This window comes from Helianthus annuus, chromosome 13 (genome assembly GCF_002127325.2).
Source record: "Helianthus annuus cultivar XRQ/B chromosome 13, HanXRQr2.0-SUNRISE, whole genome shotgun sequence".
NCBI classification, from domain to species: Eukaryota; Viridiplantae; Streptophyta; class Magnoliopsida; order Asterales; family Asteraceae; genus Helianthus; species Helianthus annuus.
Window position 1 is genome coordinate 5,218,987 of NC_035445.2, and position 14,992 is coordinate 5,233,978.

At 39.4% G+C, this 14,992-nt stretch overlaps 2 long non-coding RNA genes across 2 annotated transcripts; both read left to right on the forward strand.

Annotated features, from left to right (window-relative positions):
- The first annotated feature begins 1,891 nt into the window (after positions 1-1,891).
- Positions 1,892-2,686, forward strand: LOC110883710. Its single transcript, XR_002560580.2, has 3 exons — positions 1,892-1,971; positions 2,045-2,102; positions 2,501-2,686. It is a non-coding gene; the product is annotated as an uncharacterized LOC110883710 (long non-coding RNA).
- An 11,071-nt stretch (positions 2,687-13,757) lies between these two features.
- Positions 13,758-14,239, forward strand: LOC110883709. The gene is made up of 2 exons (XR_002560579.1): positions 13,758-13,921; positions 14,018-14,239. It is a non-coding gene; the product is annotated as an uncharacterized LOC110883709 (long non-coding RNA).
- The last annotated feature ends 753 nt before the right edge of the window (positions 14,240-14,992 follow it).

Sequence of the window (14,992 nt, forward strand, 5' to 3'; positions counted from 1 at the left end):
CTGATATAACATAACAAATACCCTCGGACTGTAAAAACTCCTTTTAAACCTCGGACTAGACTTTCAAAACTCGGAACAGTGGACAGAATCAAAACTCGTTAACTCGGAAAGAATCACTGTCAGAAACTCGGAACAGTCATCAAGTTAAAACTCGGACTTGACTGTTGTTTAAAACTCGGAGTACAAAACTCGGACCACTGTTTTGAGAAAATGCAAAACTCGGAATTGACCCTTGGAGCAAATCCTCGGAACAGACAAATGAGAAGCTCAGAAGACACAAGTCTCCGGACTTTCTCCCTAGTGTGACTTCACACTAGTTCACCAAAACCCCGGAAACACAAACACAGAGTTTTTTAAAAACTCAGACAAGTTTAACACTAAGGAAAACTCGGACAGAGCAATTTTTGGATCAAACCTCAGATCTGCAACAACTTGGAGAACAAAACAACCATGAACAGCTTCATTTTCTTCAACTTTTCTCCAAAATCTTCAAGTCTTCAAGATGTTTGGCGGAAACAAACATCAAATCAAGAGCAATGGTGATTCGGATGGCGGTTAGACCATTCCGAATCGGTAACCATGCTCTGATACCACTGTGAAAGCACCGGATCGATGACATACATCAAACATTGCACTTGATTGAAGACATGAAGAACACAATATGAAGAACAAGATAGAAATATGTAGAAGATGAACTCTTTATTGATGAATCAGTCATCACAGATTACACAAACCAAAGGAGTATACATCATCTACAAGCTGGTTTAGATCACAAAGATCTAAACCCTAGCTTTCTCTCACTAACACATAGTCTCTCTCTCTAGAATTCACACAGAAAGATAAACGAGTGGGAGAGGTGCACCCAGCTGCAAGAGTTGCACAAAGCTTTCTCTAAATTGTTGCCCTAATCTACACAATACACACATATATATAGGCTAGGGACTAAACCTCGGACAAACCAATTCTCCACCAAAACTCAGACAAAAGTTCTCCCAAAACTTGGACAAGTTGTCCCTAGGAACTTCTTGGGACCAACTTTACATAAAACTCTGACCAAGAAATTCCTTCCAAAACTTGGACAAATTGTCCCTAGGAACTTCTTGGGACTAACTTTGGGCACTTGTACAATAAAGACCCTAAATATTGGAAGCCATGCACTTTTCACCCAAAGTGCATTAACAACTCCCCTTTGATCAATGCAGGTCTTCATGTGGTCTTGAATTCTTCGTTATGGTTGAGTTTAACTTGGACTTCTGCTTTGGTTGACCAGAACTGATTAGCGACAGTTACCCGGCAGGAACTGCACTTACACTAAAACCTCATATCTTGTAAGAAACCAATTTTATTACTTTGTCTTTTCTTGGGTACCAAACAACACAAAGTAATGATTTTTTCTTTCTGACATGGTACCCAAACAAGATAGAGAATGATAATGATCCATTCCTTTACCTCGTCCATTCCGTTGTCCATCCATTCTATTACGCCATACCAAACAGACCCTAAGAATGTAATCCCATATAACAAGGCAAGCACAGTGGTAGTTAGGAGGGTGCAAAGCACCCGACGCCGAGCACAGGACCGGGACAAAGGACGTCAAGAACACATTTATTATGAACGAACAATGACTTAGCCGAAGTTGACTTTTATGAAACAACCACCCATGTATGTTAACTCTCGCCTACCTATGTTCACCTACAAACCGATAGCTAGGCGAGAAAAAATATTAGGATGTAAAATTACAACTTGAAGATATGAACGATTACACTTACAGAAATAAACGGAAGGGGTAGAATGAAAAAAAAATGGGCAAAAACTGTAAATTTTTGTTGGGTGACCCAATTATAAAAGCCTACTATCGTTGTTATTCTTTTGTTAGGTTATATTCTGCCGTCAGACAATTAGACAATTAGCTGGATGGCCGTATCGTCCGTGTTTGATGAAATCGACCCCACTGATATCGCCAAATCATCTGTGAGTGGTATCGTCCGTCATCTGTTTTTGCGTTTGGATTTTTTCATGACTGAGAATTGATCTCATTGTGCAGGGTGATGAAGAAACATCGTTGACTGCTTATAGGATTTCGGAGGACGATCTCATCTTAGGTAACTGTTTATCGATTAAATTTTGTATTCGTCTTAAGTCTCTTAAGTCTGTTGCAAATTTTGCACGTTTTCTGTAAAAATTTTGATCCGATTTTGTGGATCTACGATTTATTATATATCTTTGATTTGAGGTTTTTTTGTGAATTGCGGATCTTACTGATCATATTCCTCCTGATTTTGAATATCACACGCATTGTATAATGAAAATTAGACCAAGATAATTTTTTTAACACAATTAAGTTTGTATATAATAGAATCTAAAATTAAAGGTCATTGTTAGGGATTGATTGAGTCAACAAGATGTCAAAATATTTATACTGAATCTGGTTTGGTATCTTTGTATAATATTTTGGTAAAATCAATCATGATTTATAATTGCCCTCTATTTTTCATATCAGTCTTATGGAGTTGCTGGAAGGTGTTGATCATCAATTCAAAAACCTTTGGTGGCTTCTTAAGAGATCTATGATGGATTGTTTGAAAATTTACACTCCTTATCCCCCATGAACTTGTTCACAACGCGAAGATTCTTGCCGAATATATATAAACCAAGAACAAAACTATCATGTTCATTCGCGCTCCAACATTCTTGTTGGTGCACTTGTGTCTGTACTTTGTCTGTATTCGGTCACGATGTAAACGATGTCCATGTTAGTCATGTAAGTTTGACCAAGTCAACCATCCTCCGGTTTGACTTGGACAAACAGTTTGTATATGGTTGTATAATGTTCTGTGTCGAAGGATAAGTCATCAAAGGATTGTGAATATCCTTCGATGAGCTCGAAAGATATCATTCGATGGATGGACTTCGAAGGATATGCCATCCTACGAAGTATATGGATCCTTCGATGGCTTTGTGATCGACAGATGATCTATCGATCAGTCATCTTGATCCTTCGACCATGCAAACTGTGCTGGGTATATATATACCCATGCAGTGTGTTCAATTTAGTCTTGAGACAAAGACAGAAAGATAGACACGAGAGACAGAAAGATACACTCGAGAGATAGCGAGAGCATTCTGTCAAAGAACACACACACACACTTAGAGAGAGTTTACAAAACTGATTTGTAAACATTGTGCTTGTAACCGGAACCTTCATTCGCATTAATACAAGTGGTGTTAATCGGTGAATCTTGTGTGTTTTGTGTTTTATACTTGTCTCAACTCGGTTGCACTCTAGCTTGGATTCCACACTTGCTAGTGTGTTAATATAACAAGGTTAAGGTTTAACCTCATCCTCCTCGAGGGACCTACAAGTGGTATCAGAGTCGTGGCTCTTTACCTTGTTAAAACCGGGTTTTGTTCAAGTCTTGGTGTGTTTGGACACTTGGTTTAGATCCCGTTTTTAGTGATTTTCTTGGATTTCTTGGCATAAAAACGTGTTCTAAACCAACCGGGAGTGTTAAAAAGCGGGTTGGGTAACTTACAACTTGTTTTTACGAAATTTGGTGATTTCCGGCCAAATTCCGGTGTGTTCCGGTGACCGGACTCTCTGGATAAGGTTTGCCATTTTGGGCATATTTTGTTTGAAAATCAAAGTTGGTGAAAAGTTGAGGTCAGAACATCCTTTCTGCCGAAAGTTGGTTCACCAACCAATCACCTTTCTCACCAACCTGTCACCTTTTTGTCAGTTGTGTCAGAAGCGATCGAAGGATATCTTTCGATATCGAACGATCATCTTTCGATCAAGGAAGGCTCGATAGATAATCATCTTTCGACCCATCCTTCGAAGTCAGTAACTTATCTTTCGATACAGGGAATCTAGTTGAAAGATATATATATTCGAAAGATAAGGATCTTTAATTGTGAATCTTTCGAAGTCTTTTGTTCGAAACTCAACAGTGATCTTTCGAACACTGTTGATCCTTCGAACAAGTCTTGATCTTTCGAACAAGTCTGTATCTTTCAATTCTTGTCTGTTTGACTCTAACAGGTTTGTGTTGTGAAGGTTTCCAATTAGTATCTCATCAAAATGAGTTGTACAAGTCCTTGGGACTGGAGTATTGACTCACAATCTAGTCAAGAGCTAACCTCTGCTGCAGCTTGGGCGAAAAGTATGTTTCCACCGCCATCAATCAGTCCAAGTCAATGGGCATTGGTATCCAATCAAAGTCAAAGCATCCAAAATCTTTTGATTAGTGAAAGCGAAACGGGCAGCAACAATCGTCCACCAAAGTTGAACCATATGAACGACTTTCCATCATGGAAAAACCGCTTTCACACGTATGTTCAAGGGCAAAGCACCGATCTTTGGACGTGTTTCATCAATGCATTCAATGCTAATCTTGAAGTTGCAGCGTCCACTTCAGAAGGTTATGCTAACATGCTCGAAAATGACAAGAAGGCTTATGAATTGGAGAAAAAGGCCTTTGCTACACTTACACAAGCACTCAACAAAGATATCTATCATCAGTTCTCCTACTGCAAGACCACGAAAACATTGTGGGATGCCTTAGTTGCTAGAGGAGAAGGCAATGCAGCTACTCGAAAGTCTTGTCATGATTTGTTGAAGAAAGAGTTTGAATCGTTTCAATTTTTGGAAAACAAAACTCTAAATGATATGACAACACGGTTCTATCATCTGATTAGTGAAATGTGTGCTTATGGGGTTGTATCTACTCAACAAGACATGGTGAATAGGTTTGCTGACGCTTTACCTCCAAAATGGAGTTCTTTTATTGAGTTGTTGAAGCACACTGGAACTCTAGACACGGTTAACATCTATGAGTTCATTCAGAAGCTGGAACATAAAAATGATGAAGAAATCAGGAAAGCAAAGCGAGCTCCCGCTCCTCAGAATACAGAAATGTACCTTCCAGGCTTCGATGCTTTGGCAAGATCCGCTGCAGCTCAGCAACCTAAACTGCAAACTGCATTTGTGTCCAACACAAGTTCTCTTCCGTTTCCTCAATCAACTGCTGCTCCGGCTTTTGATCCAAGGTCTTACATTCCCGTCCCAACACAGCCACAAGTCCAACCACCACAACAACAACAGCATGCTCATTATACAAACAATCCTCAACCTCAAAACCCTAACACAATCCGAGTCGATAATTCAAACCTTTCACACCTCAGCATTGAAGTTGCTAAGGAGCATATGGAAATTATCAATACAATGGTCAGTGCTTACTGTGGTTTGGTTGCAGGTCAGCTTGGAAACATCAACATGACCAATGAAGATTATCAACAGATCGACAAGGAAGAAATGGAGTTGATGGATATCAAATGGGCTTTTGCTAGTGCAGTTAGAAGGGCAAAAGATTTCATGGCTCGAACTGGAAGAACTTCGTTGGAAGGAAAGAAAGATACGAAGTATGGGTTTGATATCAACGCCGTTACATGCTTCAATTGTGGTAATAAAGGGCACTTCAAACATGAGTGCACTCGACCAACAAAACAAGGCAATCACAACACTTTCAGAAACCAGACGAGTACTACAAATGTGAATGCCCAGCAAGAAAACCGTGAAAGGAGGATTGTGGCAGTTAATAACAATCAGGGCCAGCCTGGAACTTCAAATCCCAATCGGGCTTTGGCTGTTCAAGCTGATGAGGGATGTGACTGGTCTGTGCAGTTTGGTGAAGGTGATCAGGGAAGTGGAACAGCTTGTTATGCAAAGATCATCGAGCATGTTCATAAAGAAGAGGTCTCTGAAAGTGATGACAGTTCTGGTTATTCTGGAAGTTCTGATGAAGAAGGCTCTGTTTCTGGGGATAATCAATCAGAGTCTGATGTGAAGGAGGAAGCAGGTTCTGGTGTTGAAGATTTATTGAATGAAGCTGATGATCTCTTATGTCAGAAATCAATTCTGATCAAGAAGGCTGCTACTACATCCAGGGAAATGGAAAAGTTCTTTTCTGAAGACGGATCTTTTTCTTTTCAAACTGCTTTTATGACAAATGTGCCAGCCTCTTCGAGTCAGGTAAATTCTGAACCTCCTGCTCCTAGTGTTTGTGAATCTTGTGCTGAAATGAAGCTTGAACTAGAGAAGCTTCATAGTCATAATCAAAATTTGGTTATTAAACTTTCCAAATGCAAAGAGGCAAATATGGCTTTAACTCGGAACGAAAAAGATTTTAAATCAGTAATTGAAACATTAAAGAAAAATGTGTCCGAAGTGAACAAAGTAGTTTACCACAAGCAAGTAAGTATAAATGAATATATTAACATTGTGGAAGAAACTAAGAAGCAATTAGCCATTGCCCAATGCGAGCATGATGCGATCAAACAAAAATTGGAGAGTTATTCTAACTCCCAATTTGTGCTTGATCACATCATCGATGTTCAACAACCGAAGGGAAATCAGAAAGGCATAGGGTATAAGAAATGTCCACCCCCTTTGATGAACAATTATACCAAGATGCCTGATGAGGAGGAAATGCCTCGGTATGAACCCAGTGTGCCTCTTGATGTTGAGGAATTTGCTACTGGCCTAGGGTTCAAACCGGACAATTCTTCAAACACATCCTCTAAGCAACAAGAAACTTCATCATCCATGAAGCAAAGTCCTCCAATTATCGAGGACTATGAGACATCGGATGATGAATCAGAAGTGGATGTAGGTGAACAGGATAAATCACTTAACAAGATTAAAGGAGTAGTTATTCCACGAGAGAATCACATTCTTTGTGATCCTGATACTCCTGATGTCTCATCTCTTAAGAAACAAGTGATTGATTCTGTCAAAGTTGATAAGACATGTGTGTCTACTGTTAAAAGCAGTAATGTGTTGTATACATTGGTTGGAGATAATAAAATCTTCTCAGATCACGTTTTCCCAATTAAAAATGTAAATCAATCTTTGATTGATAAAGTCTTTGAAGACAACACAAACAAATTTTTGGGAAAAACACTTCTGGGAATTGTGGTAACACAATGTGATCCAATTCCTAAGGCTGAGATTAGAAAACAGTTTGGTAATCAAAAATCTTCAACCACTCAACAACCTAGTGCTTCTAATGGTAAACAACCAGTCAAACGAGCTCAAACGCATAAAGTCTCTCAGATGAAGTCTGAAACAAAAGGAGCTCGATTTCAAAAGAAAGCAAAAGATGTCAAGTTCGTGTCATCCAAGGGTACTGATAAGATTGAAACTTTTGAAAACAAATCTAACACTGATTTTGTAAAACAAGTCACAATCTTAAAACGTAACAGTGATAACAATTACACTCAATATACAAATGGGTGTGATGAAAAGGCTAGTACCTCTGGTTCCACGAGCACGACATCCCATGGTCAATCAAGTTCTCCGAAATTTGTTGAAAGGAGAACATGTTTTAAATGTGGGGAATTTGGGCATATCATTAAAAATTGCCCAAACGTTCCAAAAGAAAAGTTTGTTGAGAAATCTTCACCTGAAAAAGGTCACCCCCAACGTCGGTCAGTTTCACCTAAACATGATAAACGAACTGTAAAAGAACAAGAAACTAAACAACGACGTAAGAACATGAAAACTGTTGAAAAAGCTTTGAAATCTGAAGTTAAAACAATTCGAAGGGAACCAAGTGTGTCACAACCTGTAAAACCAGAATCTTCAAAAACTGGTAAGCGAAAACAAACTTGGTTACCTAAGGCGGGTGACAATTCAGGGGGAGCAGTTGTTCTTGAAAACCATCAAGAGATTGATATCACGTTTCGTGATGCTCAGGGACGACCCAAGACCACTAAGGCTTGGGTCCCCATCCTCAACTGATGTTTTTAAATGACATGTGCAGGATGTTCTAGGAGGAACTATTAACAGTCACTGGATTGTTGATAGTGGAGCATCCAGGCACATGACTGGCGACTTACGGCTCCTATACGACGTGAGAAACATTAGAGGAGGGTATGTTGCATTTGCGGGAGACAAAGGCGGATTCATCACTGGAGAGGGAAGTATCTCAAATGGTTTTGTGTGCTTCGATAAGATCAATTATGTTAAGCAAATTGATCATAATCTTCTCAGTGTGTCGCAAATCTGCGATAAAAAATTCTCTGTGCATTTTGATGATGCCGACTGCTATGTGCTGAAACCTGGATTCAAAATTCCACAAGAATGGATTCTCTTGTCAGCTCCGAGAGTTAATGATCTTTATATTCTCGACATGAGCCAAGCGATTACTACATCTGCACAAGTCACTTGCTTTGTCTCGAAAGCCACGGAAAAGGAGTCTATATCTTGGCACAGAAGAATGGGACACATTCACTTGAGAAAGATGAACCATTTGGTGAAAAATAATCTTGTGAATGGTGTGCCTGTGAGAAGTTTTCATTTACAAGATATCTGTGTCTCGTGCCAAAAAGGGAAGCAAACAAAGAAGTCTCACCCTTTGAAGAAAATCAACACTATCAGCATGCCTCTCGAACGTCTTCATATGGATCTTTTTGGACCTATGAAACACAAGACAACATTCGGAGATGCTTATTGTCTAGTTGTTACTGATGATTATTCTAGATTTTCTTGGGTATCCTTCATGGCACACAAGAGTCAAACTCCTGGCATCCTCAAGGATCTTCTTACAATGTTGGAGAATCTCTATTCGTTGAAAGTGAAGAGGATCCGAAGCGACAATGGAACCGAATTCAAGAATCAAGTTATGGATGAGTTTTGTACTTCTAAAGGCATTCTTCATGAGTACAGTTCTTGTTATACTCCACAACAAAATGGTGTCGCGGAGAGGAAGAATCGAACGATTATAGAAACTGCAAGAACAATGTTAGTAGAGTCGGAACTCCCAATTCAATTCTAGGGGGAGGCTGTATCGGCTGCATGCTACACGTTAAACAGAGTTCTTACAGTAAAGAGACATGGCAAAACTTGCTTCGAACTCCTTCAGAAAAGGAAACCGGATCTTTCTTACCTTGAACCGTTTGGTGCTCCATGTACTATGATTGAGCCGGATGGAAAGTTTGGAGCAAAAGCTTTCGTGTTTGGAATCTAGCTACCAAAAAGATTGAGCTATGGAGTGAAGTGAGGGTTCAAAGGTACACGAGTCCTGTTAGGGCTCCGGGTGATCCGTGGATGTTCGATTATGATGGACTATTTGACTCCTTCAATCTGCCAACCTTTGACGAAGAGTCAGCAGCGGCTAGGATGTTGTTGGAAAGTGACAACGCTGCTGTCTCGCCCTTGGTTAGACCTATTGTTGTTGACCCTCAAGCTTCTTCGTCTGTCAACAATATGGTTCAAAATGAGGTTTATGAAGATGCTGCAGATTATAATGAATCTTCCGAAGATGATGAATATCATGATGCAGCTGAAGGATCTTCGGCTCCAGCTGCTCCTGTTCAAGGTGCCTCTGTTGATACACCTCATATGTAGAATGTAGACACTGCTGAAGGGAATGCATCCACCTCTACGCACATTCCTGGTGTGGAGTTGGTTGTTGATCTTAATCTTAACAATTTGGGTATCAATGCACATGTGTCAGAAAATCCTGAAATGAGGATTCATGATACCCACCCCCAGCAGAATATTATAGGAGATGTCCATCGCGGTGTGCAGACGCGTAATCAGCTGAGAAACAACCGGAATGCTGGTTTGTATTCAGCTATAAGAGAATCTGGTCTTCAGAATGACTGGTCCTTCGCGTGTTACGTGTCACAAGAAGAACCAAAATCGTGGAAAGATGCGTTGAAAGACAGTGCTTGGGTTGAAGCCATGCAGGAAGAATTGCAGCAATTTCAAAAGCTTGGTGTTTGGAAGCTTGTTGAAAGACCTGAGAACTACAAGAAAATTGGCACTCGATGGGACTTCAAATGCAAGAAAGACGACCGTGGAGTGGTTATTCGGAACAAAGCACGTTTAGTCGTTCAAGGTTTTCGTCAGATAGAAGGGATCGACTACAACGAAGTCTATGCACCTGTTGCACGTCTGGAAGCAATTCGGATCTTTCTGGCTTATGCCTCATTCAAAGGATTCAAGGTTTACCAGATGGACGTCAAAAGTGCATTCTTACATGGTGTGGTTGAAGAAGAGGTATATGTCGAACAGCCTCCAGGTTTTGAAGATCCTATCCATCCCGATCGGGTTTGGTTGCTCAACAAAGCTCTCTATGGTCTTCATCAAGCGCCACGAGCTTGGTATGCAACCTTATCTACCTATCTGCTGGAGAACGGTTTTCGAAGAGGTCTTATCGATTGTACTCTCTTCATCAAAGAACAAGATGGAGATCTTCTTCTGGTACTGGTATATGTTGATGATATTATTTTTGGTTCTACTAATGATGTCTTGTGTAGGAATTTCGAGCGCATTATGCAGGATAAATTCGAGATGAGTGCTATGGGGGAAATGACCTTCTTCTTGGGTCTACAAGTGCAACAAACTGAGTCTGGGATATTCATCCATCAGACAAAATATGTTGGTGACATCTTGAGCCGGTTCCAGATGTCTGATGCAACGCCCATTGGTACCCCACTGCCACAAAATCACGGAATTACTCCAGACTTGAAGGGTGAAGCTGTTAGCCCCTCATACTACCGCGCAATGATCGGATCTCTTATGTACCTCACAGCATCAAGGCCAGACATAATGTACCCAACGTGCCTGCTTGCCAGATATCAGGTCAACCCGAAGGCCTCACATCTTGCAGCTGTAAAAAGGATTTTTCATTATTTGAAGGGTTACCCTGACACCGGTCTATGGTACCCTAGGGATAATAACTTTGACTTGATTGCATTCAGTGATTCTGATCATGGCGGATGTAAAATCGACGGCAAATCCACAACGGCTGGATGTCAGTTTTTAGGAAATCGCCTAGTCACATGGCAGTGCAAGAAGCAGACTTGTGTGGCTACTTCAACATGCAAAGCTAAATACATTGCTGCCTCAAGTTGTTGCTCCCAAGTTCTTTGGATCCAACAACAATTGCGGGACTACGGTTTTGAATTCCTAACTACTCCTATTTACGTTGATAATTCTGCTGCATTACAAATCACTAGAAATCCTGTGCAGCACTCAAAGACCAAACACATCGAAATCAAATATCACTTCATACGTGATTGCTTTGAGAAAAGGCTAATCGATGTTGTTAAGGTCCACACCAATGACCAACGTGCCGACCTTTTTACCAAAGCATTTGACAAATCAATATTTGACTTTTTATTATTGGTAAACGGCATTAAGGTCAAGCAAGAGTAAAACCAACATCGGAAAATCATTTTTGTAAATACCTTTGTGTTTTAAATTTATCTTAGTTTATTGATTTTAGGGGGAGTAAATCCAAAAATTGAAAATCCAAAAACATCAAAAATTTCAAAAACACAAAAACAATAGAAAAACAAAAATGAGTTTCCTGGCAAGCAAAAGAGAAAATGATAGCACATCAGTGGTCTATTCAAACCTCTTTAAACCTTAAATGAAAAACGATAAGCAGCTCTATATAAGATGTATCGGTAGGCTCACAATCATTTTAAAGTGTGCAGGGTGATATAAACTTAAATCGACTGAAGACCAGGTGGGAACCATTCATTGGCATATGGTCTTAGTACCGAAATTTCGTTTGATAGATTGCCGAGGTTCTGAGATATTCGGTCTTTATGCTGCTTATCATCTGGGTATCATGGTTGTATCTTTTACCGAAAAAATAACGGGGACGCAAGTCTAGATCTTCCATGATACTATACATACGTGTACATATTACATACTGCATTCGACCTCAATAAGTGATAAACAATCACATGTCCAAACAAATAAGTGATAAAATATCACATTTATCCGAGAGTCAAGTTCGTCTCTCTGCTGTACGGAAGTACTGACCTGTTCACGGACTTGCTCCTGTGCCCTCATGCATATGAAAATCAAGTTCCTCATCAATAAGTGATTATATCACATAGGGCCTGTTTTCAAATCAAAATAAGTGAGAATCTCACATCATATACGGTCAAACAAATGATAATCGGTATACTCACCGGTAAGATGAACCCTCGTGCATACCTTGATACGGGAATGTGTCGTGATGTGGATGAACACCGGTCGGTAAGTATAAATCATACCTTAACGTATCCCCTCGCCATGATTACATCTGATAAGTTGAGTTTAAGTGGACAACAATACCGATAATTGTTATAGGATGCTTATTTTAATGTTAACTAACTGAACAACAAGAGTGTTTTGGCATGACCGTACACTGATATGATTCTCTTACCCTCGAAACTCGCAAAAAGATTGTCTGTATATATTTATTTACTGCTTAACTTTTATTGTTTTATTTTAAACACTTTCATCGTTTGGTGCATATCAGCACAACATTAGCGGTGATTTCGTTTGATAACACTCAAAGGATATTAAAATTGTTGTCTTTTAATTTATTCAAAAATACCAAAAAGATTTTAGGTGAGTTTTAACATAAACTTTATAAAAGCCAAAAAGATTTTATTTCTACTTTATTTTCGATCGTACGATGTTGGAGCTCGAGTCTTCGTTACCTGAAACCTGAACGAAAACCGAATTGACTAAATCTTCATAAACGGTCGAAATTTGCAAGTTTTGAAAGTTATATCTGAAATTGAGAAATTTATTAAACTTTCAAACTGTCGGACGGTGTTTGATTGTAACATGGTCATTCGTGTGTCATTTGTTTATACTAACTATTCCAAGCAGTTGTTCTCATTACGCGTTTAGATTTCTTGCATGTGCAGATTCTAAAGGCTAGAAGAACATGGTCGATGACAAGCTTTGGAATGGAGACACGACATGAAGGCACTCAAAAGATGAAGATGATCGAGTTGCCGCGGACCATCATCAACAACACAAGGATCTTAAGCTTTGAAGATCAAGTCATTCACGAGCATAACTCAAGGGGGAGCTTATGTTAAGGGGGAGTTTGTCAACACACTTCCTACATGATACGGGTAGTTTGTTGATACACTTTCTGCTTTCAAGACGTGAAGACTTTGAAGATGCTCCGACATCGAAGACTTAAAAGGACATCAGAATGTTGAAGACACGAAGATCAAGGATGATCAAGATCGAGACAAAGCTACAGCCAAGGGGGAGTTTGTTGGTGCACTTGTGTCTGTACTTTGTATGTATTCGGTCACGATGTAAACGATGTCCATGTTAGTCATGTAAGTTTGACCAAGTCAACCATCCTCCGGTTTGACTTGGACAAACAGTTTGTATATGGTTGTATAATGTTCTGTGTCGAAGGATAAGTCATCGAAGGATTGTGAATATCCTTCATTGAGCTCGAAAGATATCATTCGATGGATGGACTTCGAAGGATATGCCATCCTACGAAGTATATGGATCCTTCGATGGCTTTGTGATCGACAGACGATCTATCGATCAGTCATCTTGATCCTTCGACCATGCAACTTGTGCTGGGTATATATATACCCATGCAGTGTGTTCAATTTAGTCTAGAGACAAAGACAGAAAGATAGACACGAGAGACAGAAAGATACACTCGAGAGATAGTGAGAGCATTCTGTCAAAGAACACACACACACTTAGAGAGAGTTTACAAAACTGATTTGTAAACATTGTGCTTGTAACCGGAACCTTCATTCGCATTAATACAAGTGGTGTTAATCGGTGAATCTTGTGTGTTTTGTGTTTTATACTTGTCTCAACTCGGTTGCACTCTAGATTGGATTCCGCACTTGCTAGTGTGTTAATATAACAAGGTTAAGGTTTAACCTCATCCTCCTCGAGGGACCTACAATTCTTCACTTGATGAACAAGGAACTGAAACCAATCAATTGTTTGTTTGACAACCTGCATTACAAAACTCACCCTTTCTCCCCATTTCCCACCAAACCCTTTACCTTTCTCACGGATTCTCCCCCAAATCGGTTCATTCTCATCAATTTCACCAAATTCTCCTCTAAATCGGTTAGTAATGTTTGTTTTAAGTTGAATTTCTTCTTTATTTTGTTACATATTTTGTTAATTTGTTGATTTCTTTGTGTATATATGTGTGTATGCTAGATAAATCCGCCCACCCACCACGTCTTCGATCAAGAACAAGACCAAGTCACTTCGAGTTGAAAAGAAGCCACAGATCAAGAGGACGAACACGAAGACAGTGGCAGTGATGATAACATGATGTAGTTTTACATGTTTTATGCAATGTTATGATGTTAATATGTGAATTAAATGAATAACTTTTAAGTAGTTTTAGGATGTTTATATAATTATTATGTTTATGTAGTTAGTTGTGAGTGGCAAAGAAAAACTGGAAATTGACAGGCTTTGTGTATCATTGAAAACCGGAAATTATTGTAAATGCAAAAAAAAAAAAGTTAAAAAAGGACTTTTAGCGGAGATTTTGTCGCTACTAATGATCAGAGTCTTTACCGACGTAGGTCTATTGTGACGACGTGTCGTCGCAAATGGTTGTGCACCTTTAGCAACGATAAGAATTTTTAGCGGCGACAAATGGATCAATACTGACGACCTTAAAAGTATTAGTGGCGAGGATTAGTACCTTTAGCTTTAGCGACGACTATTGCCTCTTTTCTTGTAGTGTAGTGACACAATAATGGCGGCTCTCCAGAATCACAGAAACATTGATTTGAGTAGTTCCACAAATGGATTGGGTTGGGAAGGATTGTCAACTTCCTATAGCTAATGAAATCCTTTTGGGACTCATCCAAATTTTCATAATTAGTAACTCAAAACCCTATGTGGTTTACACCTTGCTACAAATCCTATTCATCGAATGCACCATTGCACAGTTGGGGATAAAGTAATCTTCACAACTAGTTATATATATGATTGAAAAGGAATGTGTGATTTAGTTTTCTAAAGCGAATGAGGATCAAAGACGATATCACTATACATATGATGATGGAGTTGTTTAAGGAATCATTTTTCGAAAGAATCCCATAAATTTTTTTTATGGGCCACAAGAGTAATATTGGTTGCAAAGATTTGAGAGTCAAATTAGTCGAGATGCATACC